This window comes from Alosa alosa, chromosome 14 (assembly GCF_017589495.1).
Source record: "Alosa alosa isolate M-15738 ecotype Scorff River chromosome 14, AALO_Geno_1.1, whole genome shotgun sequence".
Lineage (NCBI taxonomy): Eukaryota > Metazoa > Chordata > Actinopteri > Clupeiformes > Clupeidae > Alosa > Alosa alosa.
Window position 1 is genome coordinate 2,466,378 of NC_063202.1, and position 14,680 is coordinate 2,481,057.

Genomic DNA, 14,680 nt, shown 5'->3' on the forward strand with positions numbered 1-14,680 from the left:
AGGAGCCATTTTCAGCACCTTGGAGAGCGACCACATCTGAGGCCCTGGAAACTGGGCATGGTGAAGAATGGGCACCTCCCAGCTGAAATCAGCACCACGGAGAGCACAAACTGCTGCATCTTGTTGAAGCTCACATGTATACACACACACACACACACACACACACATTTCAACTCTTGTAATCTTTGAGGATTCAGTATGCTGTGATGAGCACTTACTGTTTTAATTAATAGAGTCAGGTCCCAGGTAGGGATCATGGTTAGAATCAGTGAGTGTGCAGCAATACTGGAAATGCAATCACTTGGAAAGTAATTATTTTATTTAAATTTGCTCCGTGCTGCTGGACATTTGCCATAATATTGTGCATTCTAAGTGAGCTTGCCTGAAATTATTCATTTGCATACTGATCATTCGTTTCACACAAACGTGTCTATGTCTGGTATGAAGAGTTTGTTTGTGTATTGTGTTAATGAGGGTAAGTTGTGTGTTTTGATCTGTGTGTGAGACTGGGCTTCAGGTTTGCTTAGAGTCCTATTTGAATTATCCTATTTTTAGTTTACTCCATCATCTGAAATGTATATCATCTGATGATTATAATCTGACAGTATCATGCAAAAACTGAGGCCTAACCCTGCCAACAGCCTATTGTGGCATTGAAAATTAGCACTCAGATGAAAAGGCACCCGTCTGACTAAAACTATACACACCCTGTACACATCTGACTTCTACTACAACACTGAGTCATGCCACATGCAGAAGTTCTCTGATGATACTGCAATTGTGGGGTGTATCAGGGAGGAGCAAGAGGAGGAGTACAGGAGGCTGGTGGAGGACTTTGTGCAATGGTGCAAACTCAATCACCTTCAACTCAACACTTCAAAGACCAAGGAGATGGTGGTGGATTTCCGCAGGTCTAAGCCCGCTCTGCTACCAGTCTCCATTGTGGAGGTGATAAACACCTACAAGTGTCTGGGCTTACCTGCTTTTTCTTCAGGTTTCTCTCTTTCTCCGACTTGATCTTGGTCATGATGGAGTTGCGACAGATCCTATAATTCTTGGTCCTCTGTCATGCTCTCATTGGTCTGAGCCGGTCTCGGATGGCGTTGAAGATGGCTCTCATGGCTTCCATGAAGCAGCCACGTTCTCTCAACTCTCCTCTCACTTCCATCTTCGAATAGGCTTCTATTTGTTCTAAAGATGTTTTAAATTGACTCCTTTTTAGTCCTTTTGTAGTAATAGATGAGGAAACACTGGATTAACAATAACAAACAATTATGAAAACAGATGATTTATGGATTTATGAACTAGATGTACCACAGAGCGGTACAAAATATGACCAATTGTCAAATTGTGTTCATTTCCTACTTTGTTCCTTTTTTGTGTGTTTGTAATTGAGTGTGTGCAGAGTGTGTGGTTGTTTTTGTGTATATGTGTGTTTCTGTGTGTGTTTATTGAGTATGTGTGCCTGCATGTAAGTTAGTTTTTTGTGTGTGTGTTTTTGTGTGTGTGTGTGTTTGTGTATGTAGTGACCTCTAATTATTGGATGAAAATTATTTGCACCTCTGCTAAAGTTGACTAAAAAGAGGAATATAAAATTATCTTTTGGAAATTGATCTTAATGCCTTAAGTAAAAAAATGAGGAAATATCCAACCTTTAAGGACACCAATTTTCTTTGTGAATGATTAATGTATCATAATGTATCTATCTACTAATATATCATAAATAAATGTTCATCCTTTCGAAGGGCAGCCGTGGCCTACTGGTTAGCACTCTGGACTTGTAACCGGATTGTTGCCGGTTCGAGCCCCGACCAGTGGGCCACGGCTGAAGTGCCCTTGAGCAAGGCACCTAACCCCTCACTGCTCCCCGAGTGCCGCTGTTCCACTGCGCCGGGATTAGTGTGTGCTTCACCTCACTGTGTGTTCGCTGTGTGTGTTTCACTAATTCATGGATTGGGTGAAATGCAGAGACCAAATTTCCCTCACGGGATCAAAAGAGTATACTTACTTATATACTTAAAATACAGGGGTCATAAGTATTGGCACCCCTATGTTAAATTCCCATAGAGGCAGGCAGATTTTTACAAATTTTAAAGGCCAGTTATTTCATGGATCCCGGATACTATGCATCCTGATAAAGTTCCCTTGGGCTTTGGAATTAAAATAGCCCACATCATCACATACGCTTCACTATACCTAGAGATTGGCATGGTTTTATTTTTATGCTCTTTAAGCTCAATGCAAATCATACCAGCTAATAGGCTAACTGAAATAAAACCACGACCGCCGCTTCGCTGCACAGCGGTTATAATAAAATAATAATACAATACAAAAGGCCTACATATGAACAGATCAAACAATATTTAATCCTAATAATTTGTTGTTATTAATAATTTGCTTAATGCAGGCTTAACAATTTTTTAAAAACTGTTCATTTTAATTATTGTAATGTGCATATTCTGTAAGTCAGTTTGGACAAAAGCGTCTGCTAAATTGACCATAGCCATATATATATATGGCCCTCTCTCAGAAATCTGTGAATGTCTTCACTAACTTTAAACTAACTTTGGCCAATTGGTCATGCGCCTCTCAGCTGACAAAGCATGTTTCACATAACAAAAGAGCTCTGCTGACTTACACACTCCTCTGTTTGCTAGTACACTAACAGGCTTTGAAGATGACATTTATCTTCCCTGTGAGACAAATTGTGTTAAATTGACTCGTACCGGCCGCACTGACAAGACGAGCAGATGGTTGTGCATTTCAAAAGCAGTGAGATGGCTGCTGTTTGCTGAATAGCTGTCTAAGAGTTTAGACTTGCCATTAGAGCTAGGTCTACAGAAATGGCAGTCTTAATGTTCTCAGTTCAGTTAATTAGATTTAATGAAGTTATATTTTCCTCATCTCATTTTTCAAACTTGTTATTTAGTAATCCTTAAATTAGTTTCTCAGTCATGGTTATGGCTATTTCTGTCCTGAAAGAAAATAAATTGCATTTATGTAAAAAGAACAGGCCAGCTAGCTCCAGGCTGCCCCTATAGATATGAGTGGAGAGCTTGGATGTATAAATTGGTGGACAAACTGGTCCACTTTTTACCTAATTATACTCCGGGAGAAAAGTATGCACATTACAGTTCAGTGGAACTGTTTATTTTTTTTTAAATGGTGCGAAGATCTTTGAACAGGGGATTATGATGTTAAATTAATAAATACAGTAAACAACAGCAGCTAGCAGTTGTGGTGTGTCTCCCCAGACAATACCTTCTGGAAACATCCATAAATATGAGAAATGAGCCCAGTAGACTCTGCTCAAGCTGCTTTAATTAAAACAGGTCACGCTGCAGAGCTGCTTGTTTGCAAGTTCACAGAGATTGCATAAATAGACTATCAAAGACAGAAAGCCATTACATGTTGAAAAGAATTTAATAATTAGTTGAGGACATTTTTTCCTCCCTTTTTTTCCCCTCTGTTGAAATGTTGCAGAGACCATGCGGTCTTAAGCTTTTCAGTACACATTACTGCAGGACTCCCTGCTCAGTGATCCTGATCAGAAATGCCAAATTACTTTTAAACAAGATTAGAGAATTTGTAGAATAATAGCATTCTGATCATTCTTAACCCAGACGGATTGCTCCACAAAAGCATATTTGCATTTTTATTATATCCTGAGTTGAAAGGTCAGGCCAGAGTCTGCTCCATGCTGAGGGATCAGCCGGCCTTGTGTTGCCCTCATGTCAGAGACACCCTCACAGCCCCTGATCCAGCTGATGTGGCACAGACCTAGGGGTCAGTTTCACACTGTTGTTTCACCTCTCCATCTGTATAAGCTGTTAGTGTAGTCTCACACAGATGTCCAGTCGGAGCTCTCCATCTCTCTGCTGCCCAGTGACTTAGTCCAGGTCCTTCCATCATGTATTTTAAACAGTGATATTTATAGGTTTTTATTGTGCTCTACTCCATGTAAATTGCCCCTTGGGAATAAATAAAGTGTTTTTGAGTTGAATTGAATTGAATCTACTCCCTCCTCCCTGCTGTCTGTTGTTTCCATGAAAGACATCACAGCACACAGGAGTCCCATGATTCTGGACTTTAGAATGAATTCAGCCATGAGCAGCTTTTGTCTCTTGTTGTTGTCATATTTATACACTTTTTGTGAAGGCTCTGTAAACAAATGCAAAGAAGAGCGTGTTTCTGCAAAGAACAAAAGACAAACAGTGACAGGGATCCTATAACATTAGTCAAGGAATACGGCAGTTGTTATGGTTACAAAGTTATAAATAGTGTCTTGTGGTGCGCAGGTGACAGGGGAGCTGAGCAAGGAGGATGAAAGACTGTGCTGAAATCCTTCCCAGAATCCTCCACTGCTGCTGCTATGAGGAGAGAAATCATTCACAAGAAAACATGCTCATAATGAGTTGTTTAAACTCAACTTGTGTGCGTCCCTTTAAAGCCCCCATTAAAATGGAGGAACATCACATGTTATGCACTTCGGCCTGACTCAGTTACCCTGCTTCATTAATTAGGTTTATTGCCCTTGGCCCCTGTGTACCAATCCCTGACCTTACACAGAGTGACACAGCTTTTTTGTGTCTTCTTTAAAAAATAAAAGCCATTTGTTAGAAAACATCAAAACAGACCTCTGCTCTCATATCTCCCCACACAACTCCCATAATGTTTTTAGTGTTCATTTCTGCCTCTGTGCCTCTGTGTCTCCTGCCTCTCCTTGGTGTTTGCCATGTGCGTCAGGCTCATTTTCCCTCCTGTGCCCCCCACTCCCTCACCACCTCACCTCCCACCAAGGATGGCATGATACCGCCGGTGATTACAAACAGTGCTGGGATTTAATGAGGAGACACACACACCTAGCTCTCTCACACACACACACACACACACACACACAAACCTTACACACACACACACAAACCTTACACACACACACACACAAACCTTACACACACACAAACACACACATACCCACAAACACACATACCAAACATACTGTACACCTACACACATACATCTCTTCCACACACACACACACACACACAGCCAGAGGCTCTGACATCAAAGCCTCTGATATGACACTGCAGCATGGGGCCAGAGGAAGGCGAGAGGAGCAGGGAGGAGAGGAGCAGGGAGGGAGGAGAGGGAGCAGGGAGGAGAGGAGCAGGGAGGCGAGGAGCAGGGAGGAGAGGAGCAGGGAGGAGAGGAGCGGAGGCACAAGTGGGGGAGGGGAGACAGCACAATGGAGCTCACTGCTGCAGCCTTCACCTGGAACTGCTCCTGTTGTGCTGATAGCAAGCTGGGTGGCAGGATGGGGTGGTGTGGTGGAGTGTTGATATGTGCCCGTTTGAGTTGGTATTGAGGCGTCATTGCCAGGAAGACAGGTGCTGGGTGCGGCGAGCCCTCTTGTTGTCCTGTGACGCCGGCCACCACAGAATTGGTTTAGTTGGGGGAGTCTTTGGCTCATTCCCTTGACCTGTCCAGTATATTAAATCCATGTTTCAGTACACATCTGTCCTGGGCTTGGGATGTGATTAATGCTTAACCTGCTATAAAACCCAACATAGTGTGTATGTTTGTGTGTGTGTGTGTGTGTGTGTGTGTGTGTGTGTGTGTTGTTTGCTTGCTTTGTGTGTGTGTGTGTGTGTGTGTGTGTTTGGTTATGTGTGTGTGTGTATGGCACGTTGGGGGGCATGTTGTCCTCTGGCCATCCTGATTCTTTCTGCTTCATCTGTCATCTCTGTGTCCTTTATTCATATTTTAAGTAAATCTCCTGGTATGACAGAATGTTAGAAAAATAACGACAGTGTTGAGCTGGGCAGGATCTCCTCTGCGTGTCGCTTTGCAAGAGTTGGTTTGATGCCACCAGGGGAATCGGCTGAGCTGGGTGAGTTTGCGCTTCATTTGTCGTCAGAGACAGGAGAGGCAGCAGTCTCCTGGTTGTGTGTGTGTGTGTGTGTGTAATCATTCTGTGTGCTTCTGAAGGTCATAGTCTTTCTCCCCACTCATTGTGAGTCACAGCAATGCCAAGTGAATCAGACCAGCTGTTATGTTTGTACTCTGAATGTTTGGGGTTCATTAGGAGAAGTGATATGTAAGGATCCATCACTATCAGTTTGACCTAATTCAAGTGCCTGTCAGCCTTTTGATTACATTTTCTTAGAATAGAATCTGGACAGATATGAGGACGTATTTGTTTGAGCTTCAGTTTGCAGCCTTCATTCTGCCTTTACATTTTCTCATGTATTTTCCCAGTAACCTGTTTGTGTAGATAATGCAGTAGGAATTTCTGTTTTATGATTATCTGCCAAATGAAAGAACTCTCAACTCTTTTGTTTTGCCTTGCATGCAGTCAGGGCGCACAGTTTTTGCTTCCTCCATAAGTTAGTGGGCTGCAGAGAGGTGGAGGCCTGTGGTTGTGAAGGTAGAAGTATGTGGTGCAGAGCCCCTCCGGTCCAGCTCCTCTCCCCTCTCTGCTGCTCTGGGGCTGCTGCCGCTGATAAATCTGCTGTCCAGTTCCATCGCTGGCCGGTCCAAAACGGGTTGCAGAGGAGCGGTTCTGGGCAGGGGCGGACCTGGGTCTTGCCGGAGTGGGCCAGAAGCATTAATCAAAGCTCGTCCTGATGCTTGTTACCACGGCAGCAGGACGGGAGTGGCCCCTGCGGAGGATGCAAGGTCGTTTGCGCTGCCCTCAAGGTCACGCTGCTGCCGGTGCACGGCTATGTTTGTCGGGGACGGAGTCAGCAGCAAGGCTCTCTGGGATAGTAATAAGATGGAAACACGTCCCAGGGGCCGGCTGTGGAAAATCCATCTCCAGGCCTGGCATCTGTAGAGGCAGAGGGCAGCAGAGCGGGCACATGTGCCAGTGGTGCCACGTGGAAGTGCTTATAAAGCCCCCTCAGGAGAGACAGGCCTGGGCCACTGCGGCAGCATGAAAGCAGTTTGAAGGGGGAGCCTGCTGAGGGTTTGAGGATAGGACACACCAGTAGCCCAGCTCGGCACAGCTGAGTACTCAGTGTGTGTGTGTGTGTGTGTGTGTGTGTGTGTGTGTGTTGTGTTTTTCCTTTCTTCATGCCTATCTATTTGGCTTTCTGAATGTATTCATGTAACAGCGTCATGCTCCACATCTGGCCCCAATAGATGCATGATCATCTGCTCGTGCGTGACTATTTCCATCTCAATAAGTTGGAGGATTGGAGTTCTGACACTGACATAATTAATTTGATGACAGCTGACCGTGCGACAGGTGAAATATTCCCTAATTGCTGAACACGGCAGACAGCCTTGTTCTCCCAGATCAGCCTGAATTTCTCTCTGAGGATTTATGTCCTGGGAGGCAGCCGTGTGTAAGCGCTGGGGTTAATCTGTCTGCTGTCGGAGCAGCACAACCATCACTCATGGCACCGGCGGAGGGAGGCTGCGGTCTGAGGTCTTAATTATTTCTTGTTTGCATTATAAACGGCTTTCATCACAGAAATACAGCTGCAAATAGACACCCTGGTTGTGCATTTTAACAAGGCTGTCATATAAGTTTAAAGACCTTTCCATAATATAATAATTTGCCTATGAGAAGAGACTAGTGAAATACATTTGCTATATATATCTCAGTGGTTATCTACACACCAAACTGAGAGACTAATGACTGCTAGACCATCAGTCTGTCATCTTGGTTTGAGATTCTGTATTAAAATTCAGCTGGGGTCACATGCATGACACGTGTACACAAGTCTGCCAATTAAAACTCACTGTGACCTTCTCAAGGTGACAGGCACCTACAGTGAACTTTTATCTGCAGCATTTGAGTGAGATCTTTCTGACACTGACTAAAGGTCCAGGAATAATTGCCCTGTGGTCAAGGATCAATGCTTTGTAGATGGGTGGAAAACAGAGTCTGCTCTTGGTAGAATTGTGGGCAATTAAAAAATACCAACATCAAAATTTATAAAAATGTTTTCAATCATATTTCTGAAATGGAGACCACAGGTGATGTGGAGTCTCACACTACTGGTAATTAAGGTTCTGAAGTTGTTTGTCTGCTGCTGAAGATCAGAGGAGAGCATGACACTTGTGGATAATCAGACATGAATGTTTCCACTGATTTTTCTTTGATGATTTGTTTTCCTTTGATGGTCAGCAATGAGTATTTTAAGCTGTTTCCTGTATCTAGTAAATAAGATCTCTAATGTTAGGCTGTAATTTAAATACAAGTGAAATGTTTACTTTGAAGATGCACTGTGCTAGCCATGCTGTGTTATTGCAGTAGTTATATCATCAAAGTTCACCTACAACATGTTTATTTCACACAATGCTATTTGAGTCATAGAGATGCAAGTGTTTGGTCATTGGTCAAATGTTTTCAATCTATCTACTAAGGTGAAGCCTTTTCTTTAAACCAAACCAAACCTTTGTAAGGCTGTGTGAGAATCCATTATTGTGTGCACTCATAAGAGTCCATTTCCTGTTGATGCTGGCACCTTCATCCTGGTGGTGGAGGACATGTGCACAGATAGCAAACCCTCACCAGCTCACTATCTGCCTAATTGAGCCCCAGCACTTTTCCACAGAAAGACGCCTCCTCTCATTCACTGGGGGAGGAGTGAGGCTGACTCATTCCGCCCGACTGATATCTTCCCCCTCTTTCTCTCCCTCTCCCTCTCTCCATGTTTCCTCACAAGCTGTTTGTGAATGTGACACTCTCTCCATATTTCACACCATTTTCCCAGATGGTGCAGAGGAATTTTTGCATGTGTTTGAGAATGTGGCTGTTTAAGTGTGTAGAGTAAGTTAAGAGTCTTCAGTGAGGCTGCTGCACAGCTCAGATTGACTAAGAGAAGTGCAGTTTTCCCACATGTCCACATGTCCTCAGATTTGTTTTGATCTCCTCAATCCATCATCTCTAAATCCATCATAACCAGGTAATGTTAGTCTTGTAGTGTAAATAAGTATCTTTTCCCTTATTGCTGAAACATGTTCACAATGTATTTGTCACCCTAATCCTGAATCTATTGTCATACTGTAGATCTTGAGCTCTCAATTTTTCTACTTGGATTCTGGTTGTCATAAAGTCTGATGACGTATTCCCTGGTACACAAGGATAATTGATGGTGGAGGAAATATTTGTTGTTAAAGGAACACGCCACCCAATGTCAGTAGTAATATATGTTCTTACCTTAATTTTCACCAGTTGAGTCATACCTCTCCCGTGTCGGTACGTGCACTCAAACGCTCTGGTGCGCGGCTGGACTGTGTTAGCATGTTGCTATGCTAGCGGGCTTTGCCGTAACTAACCGTAGAAGTAGCCTAATCAAAAACATCCACGTTTTCCCGACTTAAATACAGTTGCACTAGTAGTTGATAGAAATGTCTACGGCCACGCAACATGAAACGTGGCGATTTTCCAAGCGAATAAACAGGAGAACTACAATGTGTGGCGCAATAGCACTTGGGAGTAGGCTACTTCGACCTAGCGTAGTAGTATTGTTAACACCTAATTGTAGATCCTATCCACCACAGAGTTTAGAATCCATGCTGGATCGACCCTCAGCCTCTCCCTCCCCTCCGAGCGAGAGAGAGGCACACACACTAGAGATGCGCTGATGGGCTATTTCAACCATAACTGCATAGCAAAACTTATCATCCATCAGCCATCCATCAGCACCAAAGTTTTTTGACCAATTTTCAAAACCGCACCCGCCCACCATCCGCTGGTTGTTTTAATGTAGGCTATGGGTGATGCAGCGCTGCTGACGTGAGGCTAGAAAGCCCTTGCCTGTTCTAGAAAGACTGATCCAATGCAGCAAATATATTAAAAGGCTAAAGTCGTACATTGTTGTAGCCTATCCCTAGAAAATCAGCAGCAAACTCAGTCTCTGTCTCGCAATAAAACGCACATCGGCCTGTTGCCTATTCTGCCAGCTTGTGACAATATATCGTCCAAAATGCTTGATTGCATTGCATTCTCCACTTTTTTAGCTAAATTTTCATGTACCACATCAGCATTTTTGTTCAGTGAATCTTTTGTAAATTGCTTTACAATTACCGTCGGGCCTATAGGCCTATTGCCTGGCTTGCCTCAGCTTCGGTCACGTCCTTTTACAATTTTATCATTGTAATAAAAACGCAATTTGCCACATAATTTCAACACGCTCCTGGCCTACTAATTAATGCCTATTGTACTTTATTTTTTGCAAAAAGAAAGAAATCCTTGATAAAATAACAAGTCATTCACATTATAGGCTACTTTACGCACTGTTATGTCAGGGTGACTGACAAGCCTGGGCCCACTTCCACGATAACGACGGAGACACGCTCTTAAGAGGGTTTTCTACGATTCATCTCACGATCGTTCGTTTGGTTTTTCCGACTGTTTCCCGAACATGCTCGTAGCGTGAACGCGCATGCACTGACACTCCAGCTGGAGTCCACGTTAATAGCTCTGAAATATCCTCTGATTTGACGGTGATGTCAGGTGACTGCACGTCACAGCTATAGGCCTACCATTTAAACTTCGGATCTACACATTAATTCACATCAATACGAAAATAGAAACACTTTGACATCTGCATGTAAGCATCCCAAGTAGGTTACATACCACACAGAGACATAAATAATTGTAATTATTTTAAGATTAGATTGTTGCACCATGAAATAATTTTTCATTGCCACTTAAGAACACGTTTGAAGATAAGAAAGAAGTCGAGTAAGAAAGAGAGAAATGTGTAGGCTTAGATTTTGATGCAGTAGGCTACAGACTAAACCACATGTTGCTTTCTCTGCTTTTTTACCTCATAGGCCTAATAAAATATTCACTTAGCAAAGATAATGTCAAACTATTCTGGCAACGTCTGGTTTCATAACTTGATTGCATTTTGTCCGCTTTTCATCACATTATTATTACCATTAAATGTAGGCTATTTTGCACGCTAAAATCTGATTCATCACAGGTAAACACAATAAAGAATGGGAACGTAAATTGGATTATGTATTCTAAGTTGTAATTCCTCTGTATGTCCTGTTGGTGACCTCAGTGAGAAGTAGCCTACTGTTAAGACGCTCTTAGCCGGTAACGAGTAGGCCTACTCTGGAGCACTCGTAGATCTACGAGTGTTTTCACGATGCTCTTAAGCTACGATGGTTTCGGGAAACAGTCGGCCAATCTTAAGACGTTCGTAAGAGGGACTTTACGACGCTCTTAGGCTTAAGATGCTTTCGGGGAAGTGGGCCCTGTTCTGAAGACTCCCATTCATTTTGACTGCACGGGAAGAGAGCGCGTCTTTTTCAGGCAGACAGCGCAATTCATTTTATAGCAGGCCATCGGACAAACTATATGACGCCTCGATATTAAAGAAACTCCGACTCCATTCATTCTGAAAGTCCACCTAATTGAGCCCCAGCACTTTTCCACAGAAAGACGCCTCCTCTCATTCACTGGGGGAGGAGTGAGGCTGACTCATTCCGCCTGACTGATATATTAGTTACGGCAAAGCCCGCTAGCATAGCAACATGCTAACACAGTCCAGCCGCGCACCAGAGCGTTTGAGTGCACGTACCGACACGGGAGAGGTATGACTCAACTCGTGAAAGTTAAGGTAAGAACATATATTACTACTGACATTGGGTGGCGTGTTCCTTTAATAGCTTGAGTTTTTGAAATATTTGGCAGTATGTCATTTTCCGAAGTAATTCTGTTAGCACACAGTAGCCGCTGGGGCCTAAGATAATATGAATAATATTTCTCATTCTCAGTTTTTGTTTGATAGAACTACTCTCTCCAAATCATAGTCTAACTCATTTGTACAGTCTGTGCATATGCTGTGAGATGATGTCCCTGAGCTGCTAATGAACTGCGCCAACAGAAATGACGCCTCCGCTCACTCAGTCCAGGAAGTTTCAAACGAGAGCCCTGAGGTGTCTTAACTGCAGTGTGTGAGTGTGTGCCTCTGTGTTTCTGTGTTGCAGTCTGTTCCAGCACTACTGCTACTCTCGTGGGGGAATGCGACATGTCTCCTACACATGCATCTGTGGAAGGTAAGGCTTCATCGTCCCTCAACCCTTCTGGGGGAGATATAGACACACATTCAGTTCCAGTCAGCACTATAGCAGTGGGCATGGGGGCTCTAAGTGAGCATAGCACTTACAGTACATGGCAGTGATGCAGCCTCTTTGAAATACGCTCCTCATCTCTCACTACTGCAAGCCTCATCAGAAATGTGCTCGGGGTCTTCCTCTGAGCAAGTTCCCTCAGTTCAAAGCTCTGCCTTTCAAGTGTATCCCCACATCATGCAGCTGGTTTCACTGATAAACTTTGAGAAGCTGTCGTTTCTGTGTTTATCTTTGAGCTCTGTGGCACGAGTGACAGACCAGCTCCTTCTGTTTCAACTCGTTTGTCCCTCTTATAAACCACACCATCGCTGGCTCATTTTAAATGCCACTCAGTAAGGATCACTGCAGAGTTTTAATTTTGGGTTACACTTTACTTGACAGTATCGACAAAAGTGACATGACACTCTCATGAATGTGTCATAAACAAATCAACGCTTATGACATACTGTAACGCTTCTGTTATTAAGTGACATTCGGTTTTTGTCATAACAAGTTAGGATTAGGTCATGTCACTCTTATGTCGATATTGTCAAGTAAAGTGTTACCAAATTTTGTTACTAGACACAATGTTGTCGCAACTCCTAGATCCAAGTGGTCAGTGTTTATGATGCGCTTTGTAGTCTGTTTAAGTCATGATTCCCTATTGGTGGATTAAAGCCAAGACTATGATCTGTGTGATTTTGTGTTTGATTGACAGCGGAAACAACGGTTCAATTATTTACTATGGCCATCCTGGAGCTCCCAATGACAAGACTATTGATGACGGAAACATGTGGTGAGCATGAAACACAAACTCACCAAAATGCTTTAATTGTCATTTTCACTGACTTTGAGGCCAATCAGATCATTATTTTCCTTTTCAAAGGAGACTGTGAACTGTGTTGTGTGTTTAAAAGTATACTTGATTTAGTCAGTGTTTGGTATTGTGAGTGCAGAGATTCAAAACTCTCTCATGTCTGCATTCAACTCTCTCATTTTAATCACAAGAGGAAACACAGGTGTAATCTTTTTTGTATATTACATAACCTGTCCATTCTAAGGCTCTTGTAGTGATGAAGCTGATGAGGTCTCTCTCTATTTTAAATAAATAATCAAGTCTGTTCAGGATATCCAGTTCCTTCTGACATACGTTTACATGGAAGCCCCACTATACTTTTTAAAATATTAAATCAGAGGATGTCTCCATCCACTCCCCCACCAGAGTTATCTCTGCTCTGCCCTCTCTGCTGTGTGGTTGTGTGTGTTTGATGGCAGTGGAGTGTGTTCTGTGGTTGAACCTGAGAGACGATGTCCAGTGGGTGTGTTGATGGAGATTTAAAGAGGCACTTTAGTGAGCTCATGTTCACACCACACTAGTAGATCTGAGGGGCCTTCTGCGCTGCACTTTACCGTCTGCAAGTTTACAAATAGCTATTTGAGTTTTTTTTTTTCAAGAAGGCTAAATCAAATAGTTTCTGTTAGTCTATTTTTGAAATGATCACAGCCTGTTTGACATGGGTGGAAATAGCTCTTTAAATTAGGCTAAATCAAATAGTTTCTGTTTTATTTTATTTTTTATTTTACAGCCTGTCTGACATGGGTGGAGATAGCTCTTTAAATTAGACTAAATCAAATAGTTTCTGTTTTGTTTTATTTTTTATTTTACAGCCTGTTTGACATGGGTGGAGATAGCTCTTTAAATTAGGCTAAATCAAATAGTTTCTGTTTTGTTTTATTTTTTATTTTACAGCCTGTTTGACATGGGTGGAGAGAGCTCTTTAAATTAGGCTAAATCAAATAGTTTCTGTTTTGTTTTATTTTTTATTTTACAGCCTGTTTGGCATGGGTGGAGATAGCTCTTTAAATTAGGCTAAATCAAATAGTTTCTGTTTTGTTTTATTTTTTATTTTACAGCCTGTTTGACATGGGTGGAGATAGCTCTTTAAATTAGGCTAAATCAAATCGTTTCTGTTTTGTTTTATTTTTTTTTATTTCACAGCCTGTTTGACCTGGGTGGAGATAGCTCTTTAAATTAAGCTAAATCAAATCGTTTCTGTTTTGTTTTATTTTTTATTTCACAGCCTGTTTGACATGGGTGGAGAGTACTACTGCTACTCCTCCGACATCACCTGCTCTTTCCCAGCCAATGGCAAGTTCACGCCAGACCAGAAGGCCATCTACGAGGCTGTGCTCAAGTCTTCTCGGGCTGTCATGGCTGCCATTAAACCAGGTACTGGGTGAGCATCATTACTCGTCGCCAGAGTCACTCGCTGAGCAAATTTCGCTCTCGCGAGAACTCTGGATTTCCAGGGTAGGGGTTAAATTGACTGACATGCATCGTCTGGCTGACCGTCTCCATCTCGAGGAGCTGGTGAAAATTGGCTTCCTGAAGGGCAGTGTTGAGGACATGATGAAGGTGCACCTGGGGTCTGTGTTCATGCCCCATCATGCTCCCCAGCACAGCGCTGCTTAATCAACAATGACGTGTTGCCTCACTTCCGTGGTTGTGGAGGGGTGAGAGTGCTCACGTCTCATTTAACACGTCTCAAACAAAGTAGGGTTGTTCCGATCGTGATGGTTGACAGGCATCACGATG

General features: G+C 42.9%; 1 long non-coding RNA gene across 1 annotated transcript; it reads left to right on the forward strand.

Annotated features, from left to right (window-relative positions):
* The first annotated feature begins 11,936 nt into the window (after nt 1-11,936).
* Nucleotides 11,937-14,224, forward strand: LOC125307299. Its single transcript, XR_007195684.1, has 3 exons — nt 11,937-12,030; nt 12,803-12,880; nt 14,166-14,224. It is a non-coding gene; the product is annotated as an uncharacterized LOC125307299 (long non-coding RNA).
* The last annotated feature ends 456 nt before the right edge of the window (nt 14,225-14,680 follow it).